This window comes from Corvus kubaryi, unplaced genomic scaffold (assembly GCF_017639235.1).
Source record: "Corvus kubaryi isolate FWS band 111438036 unplaced genomic scaffold, C.kubaryi_AGA036_p1.0 37391, whole genome shotgun sequence".
NCBI classification, from domain to species: domain Eukaryota; kingdom Metazoa; phylum Chordata; class Aves; order Passeriformes; family Corvidae; genus Corvus; species Corvus kubaryi.
This window is the reverse complement of record NW_024581130.1, coordinates 8,500,381-8,516,495: the sequence shown is the minus strand read 5'-3', so window position 1 is coordinate 8,516,495 and position 16,115 is coordinate 8,500,381. Positions and strand designations below refer to the sequence as shown.

General features: G+C 38.6%; 1 long non-coding RNA gene across 2 annotated transcripts in view; it reads right to left on the bottom strand.

Annotated features, from left to right (window-relative positions):
* Positions 1-16,115, bottom strand: part of LOC121669319 — a 187,901-nt gene that overhangs the window by 121,860 nt on the left and 49,926 nt on the right. For both annotated transcript variants that reach the window (XR_006017711.1, XR_006017710.1), the window contains exon 2: positions 15,899-16,018. This is a non-coding gene — a long non-coding RNA (uncharacterized LOC121669319). The remainder of the gene's footprint in view (positions 1-15,898; positions 16,019-16,115) is intronic.

The following is a 16,115-nucleotide window of genomic DNA, read 5'->3' as shown; positions in this document are numbered from 1 at the left end:
ATTTAGCTGTATGCATCATTTGCCTTCTTAATTTTTCCGTTTAGTGAACTTATAACCAATCTATAATACTTCTTTTAAAGGGAATTTATTGGTCGTTTACTTACAAGTAAAGCAGTAGGTAGTGAAAGAAGATTAACACAGAATGCACCCTGTTACATGGAAATACATGATTATTTTTGTCTCCTACAACCTCTCTTCTTGTTGAAGGTAATTACTTTTGTGTCTACTATATTAACCATAATTAACAACAAATCTGTGGGAACATGCATTTAATTTGCAATTAAATGGTGTTTAATGAGTAAAAACTATCAAGTAGTTAGTATTTGAAGGAAAAGTTCTACTAAATGTGTGATTTTAGGTTTTCAGTGTTAATCTAATATTCCACTAGTTTTCCAAACTGTCTTTTCACAAACTCATCCTAGAGCAAGCAGGCCTGCAGTGGCGGAGTAAAACATTTTGAGAATAAAACCCTCATACAGTAAATATGATAATATCTTAAATGTCCTTTTCCCTCTTGAGTGCAAAATAAATAAAAATCAAGCTATCAAGAGCATTTATCTAGCTGTACAAGCATGACTCACAAGAAGACTTCATTCCATTTGGGCCTATTCTTACAAAATTGCATCTGGCACTCAGCTGCCAGAATTTCTATTTTGACATCTTGAAAGTACATAATATCGCATTGTTCTCAGTGTGAAAAAGTGTTTTCTGATCAGCAAATTTCCCTGTTACACATTCCTGCCTGCGCTTGTCAGCTCTTCCCAATCATTGCAGCCCTTTTACTCTTAGACAGCTGTAGAATAATATTAAATGCATTGAAAGGAATCAAATCAGAGGGTTTCCAAAATCAGTAATGTTGGTTTGGCTGCACATCAGATGATACCTGGGTGGTTCCTTTAGAGGGCTTTTTGTCAATGTTATTTTTATTGAAAAGTTCCAGCCCTGCAAAACATACCTCAGATCCTTCTTTATTTTTGTTCCTCTTCCTAAATTCTAAAATGTAACAGATAATGAAAGCAGAAAGACTGTTCAAAGCAGTACTTTGATCTTGTAGCTAACATCCATCAAACTCTTTGAGAGTCTTGTGCCAGCCTGATTTCCCCTCTCCTGCTCATGAGCTTCTGTGAAATAATTTCTTGGAGTGAGGTCTTGATAAAATGAGCCATGTACAACAGAGAACGGCAAAAACGTGACATTTCTAAGAATTAAAATAAAATTCTGTGTCTAATAGGAGAACATTCAATTCTAAAACACTAACATTTTATCACACGGTCACTTGAACTTCAGAATTAAATTCTGAGCAGGTAATTATTTTCTATTTATTTTAAGCCTGCTATAAGTAAGACAAGCAGTTTCTACAACTTTTGGTAGTTTTTCCTAGAGAGAGAACATTTGTTAATGCTGACCTTTCCTTGAGGAAGGCTTTGATTTTGACGAACCGAGTATCTTGTTTGGTTTGTTGTTTTTCTTTTTTTTAACAGACAAGTATCTTACAAAACACGTGAACCAGCTCAAAACTAAACGTTATCCCTCTCCTGTCTGAGGCCAGTGCAGTTTGGTCACTAGGCAGAGAATGGGAGAACAGGTTCTTCCATGCAGCCACAGAGGATCTGCCCCCATCACACTCTGGTATCACTGTTAAGAGCTGCATGGAGGTTCAGCTCCACTGCACACTGAGGGATTATTTCTAACCTGCAGATTGATTTGTCATGTTCTGCATTGGCACCTTTTGAACTCTGACTACTGAAAGGAAGGGCAAAATGTAATATTCTCATAAATCTTGAAGGTTACTCCTTTCTTAAAATTTTTCCACTGTGTACTCAAAATTCTCTGAATCAAAATACAGAGGAACACAGCACTGAACCTTGCTGATCCAATCTGCTCTGCATGGATGGTCACAGAACATTCATTAAAGAGGGTTCTCTGAAGTTTTCTTCAACCATGCAATTTGCAGCTTGGTTCCACACTGAAGAATTCACCTAAGCTTGACTTTCTGACATTTATCCAAGTCCAAACTCTAAAAACCATTAAGGATTTTTATGTTATAATTTAAACTCTAAAAAATCCAGTTTAAGTTATTTCCAAAACCAGATTTGCAGTACAAGTTGTCAGAGCCATTCCCAATGGCACTAAGCAGTGTCAAAAGTATTTCTAAACTAGACTGTCATGCCAACAGAAATAATTGACTTCAGGACAACCAAATGGCATAATAAATACTAAATTCCTATGCCCCTAGAAGAAAAAGAGAGTGGTGCATCACTGAACTCACGGAAACATTTTTACAACTCACAGTTTTTGCTGTACACTTAAAAATTAAACATATTTATACCTATTCACTAAAATGCAGTAATTCAGAGAGATCAACAAATTATTGCTGTATTTTGAGTGGTTTTGCACACACATGGGTACATTTTACCCACAGCTGCAGGTATGTATGTGTGTACATATGGGCATGCACCTTTATAAGTACATGTGACAGACAGTCCTGCAGAATTTTATCAACTTCTCATTATATCTACTGCAACCTCCTTATGCTCCAAGCAACATCTGTTGTTACTACATCACACTGTCCAGTGATTTTCATGGAATCATAGAATTATTAAACTTGGAAAAGAGCTCCAAGACCATCAAGTCCAACTGTTAACCCAGCACTACCAAGTCCTCCACTCAACCATGTCCCCAGAAACCACATCCAAGGGGGTTTTGGTGCCCCCCCTTCCCTGGGCATCCTGTTCTAATGCCTGACCCACTCCTTCAGGGAAGAAATGATCTCCTAGTATCCAACCTAAACCTCCTCTGGCACCACTTAGGGCCATTTCCTCTTGTCCTGTCCCGTGTTTCCTAGGAGAAGAGACTGATCACTCTCTGGGCCCAGCCATCCAGACAGTTTTTCACCCAGCATCGACTACACCCATCCATACCATGGAAAAGCAGTTTTGCCAGGAAAATTCTGTGGAAACAGTGTCAAATCCTTTAAATAAACTCTAGACAGACAACATTCACAGCTTTTCCCTCCTCCCTCAGGCAGGTCACCTTGTCATAAAGGGAGCTCAGGCGGGGCAAGCAGCACCTGCCTTTCATAAATCCATGCTGACCAGGCCTAAACCCCCAATTCCCCAGATCCCTCAAATCCCTGAAAGAAAAATATTTCTGGGCACTATTTCTATTGTTTTCATCTGCTCCAGAACTCTGTAGGTTTCATGAACTAAGTGGAGAGCTAAGGTAAAATGCATTATTTTGAGAGTCATCGTGTCCACACTCTTAACGGAGAGTGAATGGTTTGGTTATTAATGTGTGAAAATAAGGTCAGTACAGGAAAACATTTTTTCATAGTACATTTCAAACCTAAATTCGTACTGAATCATACACTGAAAGATATAACAGTGCATAAATGCCTACAAAGTAGCTATTATAAGGTCTTCCATGATTGAGTTCCTAATTAGTCTCTCAATTGTAAAGTACAAAATGTGTCAATTAACTATTAAAGAAAGAAAAAAATCCCAGCACAGCTCTCCCAACAAACTTGTGGGGTATTTAGGGATCTTTGTAATGTAACGCTGTAGGGTGTCAAAGCAGCGTGCTGCAAGTTACTGGGGTGGAGCAGAATTATGAGCCCTGGTACAATCTGATGTACTTGGAGGAGATTTCTAGGCTGGATTCAGTCCTGCAGACACTTTTATGACTTTGCTGATCTCTGTATTGCTACTGAAATCAAAGATCCATACAAGAAGTAGGCATCACCCTCTGAGCATCCAGCTTTCCAGAGCAGGCTAGCAGGAAAGATGTAGTTAAGCACCCTCATGAATTTTTCTTCAGCTTGGATGCCTAAATTTGGCTCCTACATCTATGCAAGTGACCTATTTTTTAAATACACTGAGTGCCTGCAATTCCCAGCAATTTACGCAATCAATCATCGTTAAATTGTATGAAAATACTGATGAAACCTAAGTTGCCCACAGGCATTTATTTCTGCTCATTGTTACTATTAGAGAAACAGCATTTTTTCTGAGGAAAAACTCCTGTAAAACTAAAGGACAGAAATGCATTTTTAAATGTTGAAAAGTTGCATACCATGAACTTTGTTTCAGGAGGGAGGAAATAGTCTTACTTTACTCAACTATAGCATGTCAATGAATAATAAAATGGATCATGTCTCCATAATTTTATGTGGTGAAAATATATAGGAGCATTAGCAGATTCTTGGACTAAGGCATTTTTGTAGTGACCTGCTTGGATCAAAAGAGACGTTTTTGGAACAGCAGGACAGGCTGCCCTTCAACTTCCTTAAGAATTGCTATCACCTTCTCTTTTCAGGACCTTAAAGCCTTTGGTGCAAGCAACCAGAGAACAGATACAAATGTGGATCATGGAAATTCACATATTCAGTAGATGGAGGTGCATTGCTTTAAAGCAACTGGACCAACCCAGGGGCTTTCTCACTTTTACCCTTCTGATTCTCTCCCCCTTCCCACAGGGGAGTGTGAGCAAAGAGCTGCACAGGGCTTACTTGTCAAAAAACCACAAAATAAACACATTTCAACTAGGGAAACAGAAAATATGAACTGGACTTCTTCAGGTCCCTGGGAAAGCAGTTCTTCAAAACCTGATATGAATATATTTGATATGTGCATTTTAGAAATAAGACCATATGCATCCTAATTTTGTACAGGCCTGATAAGAGCACATTTCCTTGGTGATGTGAGACATTGACATCTCTGAGACAGCCTGAGCACCCAAGTGAACCAGGAGGGTTAATGAGTGGATCACATGCTCTCCATTCAGGTGTCTGAATACCAGCATATCTTGGTCCTTGTGGATATACTACGAATACAAAAACGAACTTAATGACATTTATTTACACCTATGCTGACATTTTTCTGTATGCAGAGGAAAATCATCAACATATTTTCTTAAAGGTCAAAAGCCTTTGAATAATATATTTCACTGCATGGAATGGATACTCTCTGATATAATTCAATTGCTGTGTTTACCATGTGTTATCCCTAAAAACACAATTCTTTACCCTTTTTAATATACTGGTGTGTTTTCTTTCTTTTATTTCCCATTTTGGAATCATAATCTTTATTCTCTCAGCATATAGCATATGCTTACTGTTCAGTTTGAGTTGACATATTTTAATTTGCATGGTTTTCCTATCCAGTTTCTCTACCAACATTTATTATATTGTGATGAATATTACAAGTAATGGATACACATTCAAAAACAACAGCATCCTCTTTGCTTCTCTCTGAAAATTTTCTTGTACTTACATATTCTTAGATATTAAAGACACCACCATTTTTTCCTTCATCTGGATGGAACTAACACTAAGCATTTTTAAATTCATTCAGCATTTTTCTTTAGGGATCCCACTTCTGTACATTTGTTTCTGAAAAAGAAGACTTCAGCGAGACGTTCTGTAGCAAGCAGAACATCAGGGGTAGAGACTTGACTGTTGTACGAGTACAAGGATGGTATCAAGTATTTTTATTTTAATCAGTTATATTGTGCAGGATGACATTTCCAAATCTGCTATGATATCTGCTGTTCAGCCTCTAAGTCTGTCCTAATCAACTCTTGCATGCAAAACAACAGGGACAACCTTATTCCAGATGGCTGAGAGACAAAACTTAGCTGAGGTCAGAATTTAGCAGAGAGGAAAAAAAAATGTAGTAGAAATTGCACCATTAAAAGTCTCTGTCACTCTCATCAATTTTAATAGTTTACAAGAACTTCAAACTTCTTGTTTATTCTTTTGCATTATTAGCTTTTGTCCTTTAATTAATCTTTCAATTTTATTTCATTTAATCTCTGTTATTTCTTATTTTGATAATATATTTAATGTATTATACTACTAAGGAGTAAATATTTAATAAAGCTCTGCAAAGCCCTTTTCCCAAAGTGCCCTGAGAACTTAGCGACCTATGTAGCCCTCCTCTCTAAAAACCTGAGTACAATCAAGCCACATTTGTGCATTTTCATGAAAACAAAGTCAAGGTCAATTCATTCTACCCAGGGTATGTTTCTGGGGAGACCACACTGTTATGGAAAAAAAACCAACACAGTAATTAATTAGTGGCTGAAGACGTTTTTTAGGCCTAGAAATTAGGTAAAGTTCTCAGGCTGGATGGTCCCCCACAAATGCCCAAAATGTTTGTGCTTAACACCACCAACTTCTCCCTCTGACAGTCCACAGGCTGTTTTTTTGGAAAGATTATTTTCCGTAGCAAAGGTACCTGACTTTAAGCAAAACTTGCTTTTTCACCAATATCTTCCTTCCCCAGCATTCCTGCCACAGTTACTATGCCAATTGCTTTGGTATGAAGCAACAGTGAAAACACTTGCATTAAATTGATATTATTTGTATGAGGTTAAGCTACCTGAGCCCTAAGAGTGGTTCAACAAGTGACAACTTTCATGGAGACTTGAAGGAATAAGTGGATTTAATATTTTAAGTGATTACTCATCTGATCTCTCGTCTAAAGATACTCATTGATAAGGCACCAACTAAGAATCAACCCTGTGCCAGAGGGGGAAAGAAAAAATTTAAGGGTGCAGAAACACAGTTTTGTTCTGGGATGGCTTTCTGGGATGGACACTGTGCAATCTCCACCAAGCCTGCATAATCAGAGAAAGAACTAAGTCTTTGAGTTCCTACATGCCAAGGCAGAATTAATCATCCACAAAGAGCAGCAGAGAGAAGTTCTTCAGAGGACGTGCATCTTCTCACTCACAGACACAAGTGGCACTTGGCACACTCCTGGAGCAGGGAGGATATCGAGGTAGGGTTTGAAGGAGACGCACGAAAGCAGAAACACAGCTTTTTCTCTTTCAGGAAAAATAAAAGTGGATCTGGGCTTGAATCATCCTTCAGCTTTCTGAACAGTGGTTAGGGTCAACAGAAACCTTTATATAAAAAGGGGTGTCACAGTCAAAATCCTGCTGTGAGCTAAAAACATACCTTGTAAGTAAAGTCGAGAATTTACTGTTGTAACCTCTGACATGTTCGTAGCAGAAGCAATGAACTATGATTAATTAACATTTAATCATTACAGAAACAGAAAATGAGAGACTAGAGGGAAAATTCTTAATAATAGAGTTAAAATTATTATATGTACATGCTTTCTATCTCTGGGTTTTTTCTGGTGTCCTTCACTGCCCCTCTGGATATTAAAATTAATCTGTCTGATGTGTGGGGCAGGAGGTAGACAGTGACTCCTCAGCATCCTGAGTCCCCTTCTCTGGAAGGAGTATGATGTTGGTGATTTCTTTTTTGTCCCCCCTTGTGAATGCGCTTGGGGTTATGTTTGGGTATTTGTTAACACATTTTTACACCTTTCTTTATCAGTGCACAAGGCAACATTACATCCAAATATACTAGAAAAGGCTTTACTTGTGTTGGATGGTCACCTTTGGTTTCTTTGCTGTCCTAAAACTGTTTATGCTCAGTTCCAGGTCTATAATCTCTAGGTGCCTCCCCATTTCCCTTTTCCTAAACATCTCAGTCTGTACTCCTGTAAATACCCACTTGAGAGGAATTGGCCGTAATCCAAGGACTGTCTCCCTCCACACTGCATCAGAAATATTTCAGTCCACACTGAGTGACTACTTATTGCTAATATCTATGTCAAAAATATGGCTATACCCACTAAGACAAGCAAAGGAAAATGCAAAACACTGCAGTTTGGGAGGAAAAAGTTCTGGCACTGACCAACTGGAAAGCAGCGGGTCCTGGCACACACCAAGCTGGCCATGAGCCAGCAATGCCGTCCTTGCAGGAGCAAAGAGTCAGAGACAGACTCTTCTCAGAGGTATCCAGACAAGAGGCAATGTGAACAAAAAAAACACATGAAATTCCATTTAAATGCAACCCAAAACTTGTTTTTACTGTAAGGGTGGTGAAACATTGGAGCAGGTTGTCCAGACATGCTGTGGGGTTTCAATCCTTGGAGATATTAAAGATATTCTGCTTGAGCAGGGGTTTGGACCACACAATCTCCACAGACCTGAATCTCTCACAGATTCTGTGAGAAGTGAAACAAATCAGCCACAGCCTCCTGACAGGCAAGCCAAACCAAACTCCAGCTAGTTAAAGATAAAGTCAAGGCAAAGAAAGCTTCACACCTTCCAGTTTGGAGGGTTTGCCACTTCAAATGTGTGTTTCTATTACAGGAAATACTGCATTTACTGGGCTACTGAGGTGTTCCTTTGCTTTCATTAAGAAAAAAAATAAATATCACAGGTGTAGATGAATAATATATGAAAATATTCTATTTAATTTCCTGTATATCTCTCTTCACTGTACCTGTAGGATTCTACACAAAATAAGCTCTGCTCCTTTTTAATTAATTTTGTCTAGTGTCTCACATTTATGCTGTAAATAATCCACTGATCATGAATTCTCTGTTTGCATTGAATAAACCATTATTGGAGCAACATGAGAAGCATAAATGGTTTGGACATCAACATTTCAGTATTTTTAATTTATACTTGTTATTTAGCATTCAGGCACAGAACTCCTCTGGGGCCTTTTACCCACATCCTCCAAATCAAATAAAAGTCAGACTTCTGAATAAGAAAGAACTGCTGAGCTGACCATGCTGTTGTGCACTAGGGCAGTGTCTTTTTCATTCTGTTTTACACTAGGAAAAAAAACCAGATCATTTATAAATTATTCGAAACATAAAATTATGAAACCATAGTGCTGAGTTTCACAGTCCTCAGGAATTTCACTGTGGTTTGCATTTCATTTCATCCTGGAAAGTTTGCATTTCTTTCAGGGAATTTAAGCTCTCTTAGGTTACACGGGAAAACTTAACCCTACAATGAATTTTTAATATGTACCTTCTAAATAGGATATGGTCTAATTAATTCTTTACTCCCAAGTACCCACATTAAACAGCTTTATGAAATGTTCATATATCCCTAGGAAGCCCTAAATAAAAAAACCTGAGATGCATCTAGTGAGTTAACTTCTAATTCTCCTCTGTGGTTAGAGGCAAAACAATGAAAAGATGCAATGATATTTGCCAGTTTGCTCTTTTTTACCCATCAGATTGAGATGAGGTGATGTGAATTTGTAGGTAATGAAAACACCCCTTGCAATTTGTCGACGTTAACTGAACCATCATTCTAAACACACATTATTAAAATTTGTTGTTTCTGCACAAACTTTAATTTCCCTTATTATTATTGTCTCATTTTTCACTCTGACCTACTCATCCCCATCAGCTGATGCACATGTTGCCCATCTAAAATGCACTTTTGTCTTCTTTTTTTCCCTCACAATATTTAACTTATACACAAGATGAAAAATGTATAAATTAATAGACATCCACCACCAAATCTACTCGGAAAAATGACAGCACTCTCATGACAATATAAAATTTGTGTTTGCTTGGGTTTTTTTAAATGAATTCTGTGTGCACCTGATAAGCAGTGGATCATAGAAGCTCATATCTTTTAGTACAACAGGAGCATAACAGACTTCATGAAGTCCATTTTTTGACTTGAGTACAGCAGCTGCTGGAGGTCACTGAATATTTTTAAATGCAAACTTGTATCTCCTACGAGACAATTCAGCATATCTAACATGTACCCTATCTAAATATTCACAGGCACTTTCTAATTATTTTCAGGATATATCCTGGCATGACAGATCATGCTAACAGCTTCATTAACTCTGCTGTGCAGCACCACTGCATGGACAGTGTGCCCAGCCTAATCTAGGCAAGAAAAACTGTGCAACTCCCCAACTTCAGCAGGATAACAGTTACTCTCTCTCTGGATGTTAATGAGATTGGAAAAGTTTCAGGTGAAGCCATCAGAACATTAATACAAACTGTACTGGTGCTCTATGCAGTTATTTTTTTAGCAGCTCTGCCTGTGCATAGCATTGTTCTTTCATTAAAGAAAACAGATGATGACGCCTTTGACACAGTTCCTTCATTTACAGATTACACAATAATGGAGCTTGGTGGTATCTGTTTGTAATAATGAAAATTTCATTCAATTCATGTTTAGCTGTGAAAGATTTGATTTTTTCAGTAAATTTTTACCTAAACCCTCACTTAGAGATGGAATAGATGGCCTAGAGATAGCACATTCTTTTCTTCCAAGAATCTCTAAAATTTCAAGTTCATTCATTCACTTTTCCAAAGCTAGATTTCGATAGCTATGGATTACCACCAGTAATAGTTTCTGGAAGGAGGAACAGTTATTTTTCACTGTTTGACCTAAATTAATTTGCCAGGAATTGTTTTGTTTGTAAAACAGCAATAAATAGCAGTAATCTATGTTTCAGGCTTTCCTATCCTTAGTGGGCCCATCTGTATTACAGTGTTTTAACCCAAGTGGTGAGTTGTAAACGGTCAATAAAATTGGAAATTTAACAAGATTTTAAAAAATAAAAAAGAAAAAAAAATAAAAGAAGAAAGAAGAAACAAAGCATTTAGACATTTGCTTTGACACCCTATTCAAAATATAAAATACTAAGGAAAGATCAGAACAAGGCAAAGCTACCCTTTCCACGAAACACCACACAAAACTGACCTAAAGTATTTAATGTTTACATTCCAACACCTTTTAAGAATAAAGTTGATGCCTGAGCTGATGTCTTCTCCAAGGCAGTTGTTTTTTCTAGCTGCTGGCAAAGCTGCTGTGTCAGACTTGATTATCTACTAAAGTTTACACAACCTTGTCTTGACTCAGTTCATTTTGTGTGCAGTTTATGCATTGATTAATTGCACAATCAAGCTGTGGCAGCATCAAAGGGGAATCACCTTCTGGCCAAGCCTGAGAGAGCTGCGTTCAATCGTCTCCAGCTGAAGTCACAAAGCCAAATTCAGCTCTGGCAGAAACAGGCAGAGCCCCACTAAGTCAATAAGATAATCAAAGCTTTGTAATTAGATCGATGCAAAGAACAGCAGCAAGGCCTGGCAGAAATCTGCATTGGACATAGGTCCAGATATACCCAGGGCTGACTTTGTCCTGGGAATTTTTCGCACCTTTGAGCAGCTGAGCTGAAGCAGAAATTCAGAGCATTTATGGATCCTGCCAAAGAATATCAAGAGAGGCAGGCATATATAAAAAGGAACATATTTCACTGTTACCTGATTCTTCAGCCTTCTCTGTCTAACGAGAAGCACAGCAACCAAAAATCCCATCTCAAACCTGACGAACTCACTGAGTATAGGATGTACTTTTATATGCAGAGAAGTAGAATGTATTCAAAATTCAAGTCTATCAAGACATATCCATCAGACAATCTTCAATGTCTGCAGTCTGGACACCCTCTTAAGGAAATACTACTGCTCAGGAAGAGCTTCTAAATGATAAAGTTTTGTGCAAAAATTTTAAAACCTTTTAAGAGAGTTGTAAGATGTTTTCTGATGTTTCTTTTGGTGAGTGAGGGAGAAGGAAAATTCTGACAATAAATGTTATTTTAGCCCCAGTTTAATTCCCTCAGGAAAAAAAAATAAAAAGGAAAAAATGAAAGAGTCTGATTTCAGAAAAGTTTTCACCAGAAAAAGTAGGGAATTTTGTACAGAAGTGTATATTCTGCACAGTGTATATGGTCATGTTCTCTTTCTCTGTCAGGAAATGCTCTTTGAACTCAAAGGCATCTTCTCAAGAATCAGAGTCCCATCATGCTGGGACCTGTGTACTGACAGAAGATTGCACTTCCCTTGACCACAGAACTGTGTATGATCACACTAACTTCCACAGTTATGAAATGGCTGAATAAATCAAGGGTGCTTTCCTCTGCTGGAACCAGATATCAGCTCCATATTTCAAATATCACCATGCCACAGCAGAGCAAGTGCTCTGGCAGCCTTGGGGAAGGCTCCAAATTTTTACTTAGAAACCTTTTCTCTTCTGTTTTTCAGTGTGAAAATATCAGTGCTACTAATGTACTTCTACTCCAATATCAGGAAGAGACAAGAGAGAAAATTAGTCACCTTGAGTGGAAACCTCAGTAAGTCCAGGGCATATGATTTTGCTGAGGTAAAGCAGAATTTGCAGGTTTCAAGGTTTGGCTTGAGAACTGTTGCTTAGAGGAAATTGAGACAAATGTGTTGCTTTGCCAATACCATTAAGATAAAAAGAGGCTTGTATTAAACAAGAGTGTTCCACTTAGATCATGCACCCAGTTGAAGCTGGCCATCTCAACCTACCCGTCGAGCAAAGAGCCCACCCTGATCCTTTTCTCAGGAGTCAGGCTGAGTTGAGCTGTAGCAATTTCTGAACTACAAATGTTCTGAGCTGATGTGGGCCAACTGCACTTTAACTGCGGCCAGAAGGCATTAACTATTTCACTACTGCTTCGCTGTGCACAATTCATCCCACATGTGCACCTGTTGTGACAATACACAGACCCAAAGTGCTGGGATAACTGGCCAGTGGGTAAGTGGCCTAATCAGCTGTACAAAAACATCAGTAAAAACCATCAGAAGTAAAGGCTGATAAGCAGAAGGGAAAAAAAATAACCCCATGGGTTATTTTTCCCTTTTGAACAGGCAAAAATATTTACAGCTTTTCCAAAGTGCTGTCACACACTGAGGCATATCAAGCCAAGCGTTTTAGAAGCCTTTTAATTTAGGACGCCTGAGTGACAATACACGAGCCACAGTGAGTGGCAGCCATTCAGTGCAGTGGGGCTCCTCACAAGATTAAGAACTAATCAGTGAGCTCAGCTCTGATCCCTGTTTCATGTCCCAGCCAAAGAGATCAAGAGGGCAAGGGATCAGCATGGCACAAAGGTACTTGTCAGCAGACACTGCTCAGAGATCAGCGTGAGGGTCACCCACTGCGAGGATTAAACTCCCCCAGAGGAGGGGGCAGTGGCAGCCAGGCAGGGAGGGAGAAAATGAGAAAGGAAGGAGATTTCTTCAACAAACCAGCCAGACTGAGAAGGGCAGGGTGGGAAACGGGGCTGCTTATTAAATGGAATAACTTAAGGTGACAGAGTTTCATTTTTTCAGAAGGTCTGTAGCACCCAACTGAGACATACTTTTAGTGAACACTGTCAGCTCATGCCTGCCCACCTCCCTACCCACCAAAGCCTCTTTCTGCTATCATCCTATAAAAGAAAAAGCTCCCCCAGGTATCATAACATTGACCAAAATATATCTGGAATACAAAAAGATTCAAATATATACGTTTGGGAGTATACTGAATTCAAAATATTTTCACCTTCTGACAAGATCTAAGCTTTCTCCCAGGTGTTATCAGTGGAAAAGGAAACAGATCATGTGAAGACTGCCTGAGGAATCTAAAACTTTTAAGAAGCAGCTGGAAAAGGTGTCAACCAAGGGATTACAATGGATTAACCTTGAAAAATTCTATTCTTCTCAGGTCTGTCTGCTCATAGTTAGGTACCACAGGTTGGCTATTAATAGATGTACTGTAAAGGTAGCAGTATTTCAAGATATGTGGTTATCCTTGGCCACCTATCTGGGAGGAGAATCAGTCCCCTTTTTGTACTAAGTTTCCCTTTAGCTCTCCTTCCCAACTTGTTAAAAACAAACCATGGAAAAAACACCCACCAAATCTCTTAGAATACCAACATGCACACACACAAATGTACAGGCACATATACACCCCCTTCATGCTGCATTTCTACAGCATACATTGAATTCTTCTGCTGTACCTTCTACAACAACCATTGACTACATAATTGAATACACCTGTAATTATTACGTTGCTCCTCTAGGAGATTGACCAGCAGAGCACATCAGCAGATACAAAACAAAGCTTTTTAAAAAAATCTTTTCATTAGCAGACACAATTTGGTCAGTTATTTCTACAAAGAAACCTCGGCTATATTTGCAGGTCGCATACAATTAACTTGTTTTACATATTTAACATTCAAAACCAAACTTGTTTGACAAGACACACCAGAGAGGTTCCTGGAGATCTAAAATCCTCCCCAGGACCTGCAGATTGTTAATGTTCCTGACACACATTTTAACTCACAACCTCCAGTGCTCAAATTCAAATATTTTGTTTACTGATACCCTTGTTAAGCTTTACTAGCCAGCTTAAAATTTAAGCTGTTTCCAACAACTGGCACAACACAGAGATACATTTATTTTAAGACACGTATTACATATGCTTAAAAGTGGAAAAGAGAAAAAATATTCTACTCCCCTCCCCTCAGAGCAGATTGGTCACCAAAAGAATTTAAAACCCTGTTAAGAGGAATTGATGCATGGAAAAAATACTCTTGTTATGTGCATTTTAATTAATCACCTCCATAAAGCTCAAAGCCATCTGTTCAATGGGTGGTGAGGAGAAAAAAGATGAGGCTGGAGAAGACAATCGTGGTGGTATTCAAGTGTACTTAGAGTGGCAATTGCAATACAGAGGTATTGGGCCAGCACAGCTTTGCAGAACATTTAATAGAATATTCCCGTACTTAAAAGAAAGGCTCACAGAGAACATGAATATTTTAAGGGGAACAAATTCCTAAAGCAATAGTAGGTTCTGTTACAGCAGCAATCAGTTTTCTATTTGAAATGCTGACAAAACCTTGAGTAGGAAATTCAGCCTTGACAGTGATCCCTAACCACTGAACCCCTGCCTGCATTCCAGGACATGGAATGGGTGGGTTTCACTGGAAACTGTCTCTTGAAACCTGCATTTTCTCCCAGTTTGGCAAATTCTTTGCGAATATAAAAGCCAAAATATCATCAGGTGAGGGCCTTCAATCCCACTTCAAGTAACACATTACACACATCTCACAGGGAAGTAACATTTGGATTATAAGGTTGCATCCATTTCTGAAGGCTACCGATCCCAGCAGCAAGCAGAGACATATTATCTTAGGGTTTTTTTATTTCTCTGGGGAACAAAGCTACAGAAAACATATGAAAACTGAGAATTCAGTCTGATCCTAGATTCTTCCAAAATGGTTAATTCATACCCTGAATAGTAATTGTCATAATTCACCCACTAAGTTTATGTTTAGAGCCTTGTTACCTAATACAGTTTCCCAAAAATAACTATACAGCCAAACTGCTATTCCCATAACATAATTTGATATGGCAAAGCACATATTAACTTTTTTTTTTTTATATCCTCCACAAAAAAATTTGAGTGCTCCACTGCATTCTCTGGAAAAATCATTAGTCAGTGTATACATTAACATAATTGATATGTTGAATTGATACTTGAAACAGCTCACAGCTGGTAGCTTGCCGAGTGAGATTTTATGATTTTTCACTTCACAAATGCCTTCTCGGAGAATTTTCCTTGTGTGCACATTTTAGCTTTGGAAAAACTAACAACTGGCAGGCTTTTGAAGTGCTCCACGGTAATTAATGACTCTGATTTACATGTCTACAGTACATTACACAGACACATGTCAGGCTGTAACACTGAGTGCTTAAAAGCTCTGATTCCCCCATCATTGGTCTTGGATTTGCACAGAACAGACACCAACAGCAAAAATTTTACCCAGCTCCAGAATGGCAGGGACCGTGACAGACTTTCCACCAAAATATCCCCTGCATGTGACATCAGCCAACCCACAGCTCGCAGGGGGAAGTCAAGACATCACCTGATGCGTTTTTAGGACAAACCCGAGCTGGCAGAGGGAGCTCATTGCAGATCAAACCTTTTGAGCTGTATGGTTGCAGTTGCTGTCACTTGGCACCAGGAACATAAAAGCCAAACCCCCTTTTTGTTGAGCCACAGCCCAAAGCCAGCTGGCAAAGCATTTCAACCCCGAAAATCTCCCCAAACTTCAGTTTTGATGTAATTCCACAAATGCTCTAAGCTTACTTTTTTTTTTTTTCTGATTTTCTTGGGGTTTTTTGGTTTGTTTGTTTCAAGCCCTTCCTCACATCTGACCTTTACTCCTTTTTTAAACAAATGGAATGAACTTGGGACTTACCAAACCAGCTTGACAGACCTTTATGACAGTTGTTTCCCACCCTGCAGCAAATTCATCCCAGGATGGAGTGGTGCTAACACTTTTTTCAGCTTTCTTCCATAAGATTTTGATACTTTTTACCTGAAAATAAAATAGAGTGAAAATATGAAAATAGGGCAGTCATCTTTAAGCTTGTATTTTAAAAACAGCAATCAGAATTCTGTGATTTTTGTGCTCT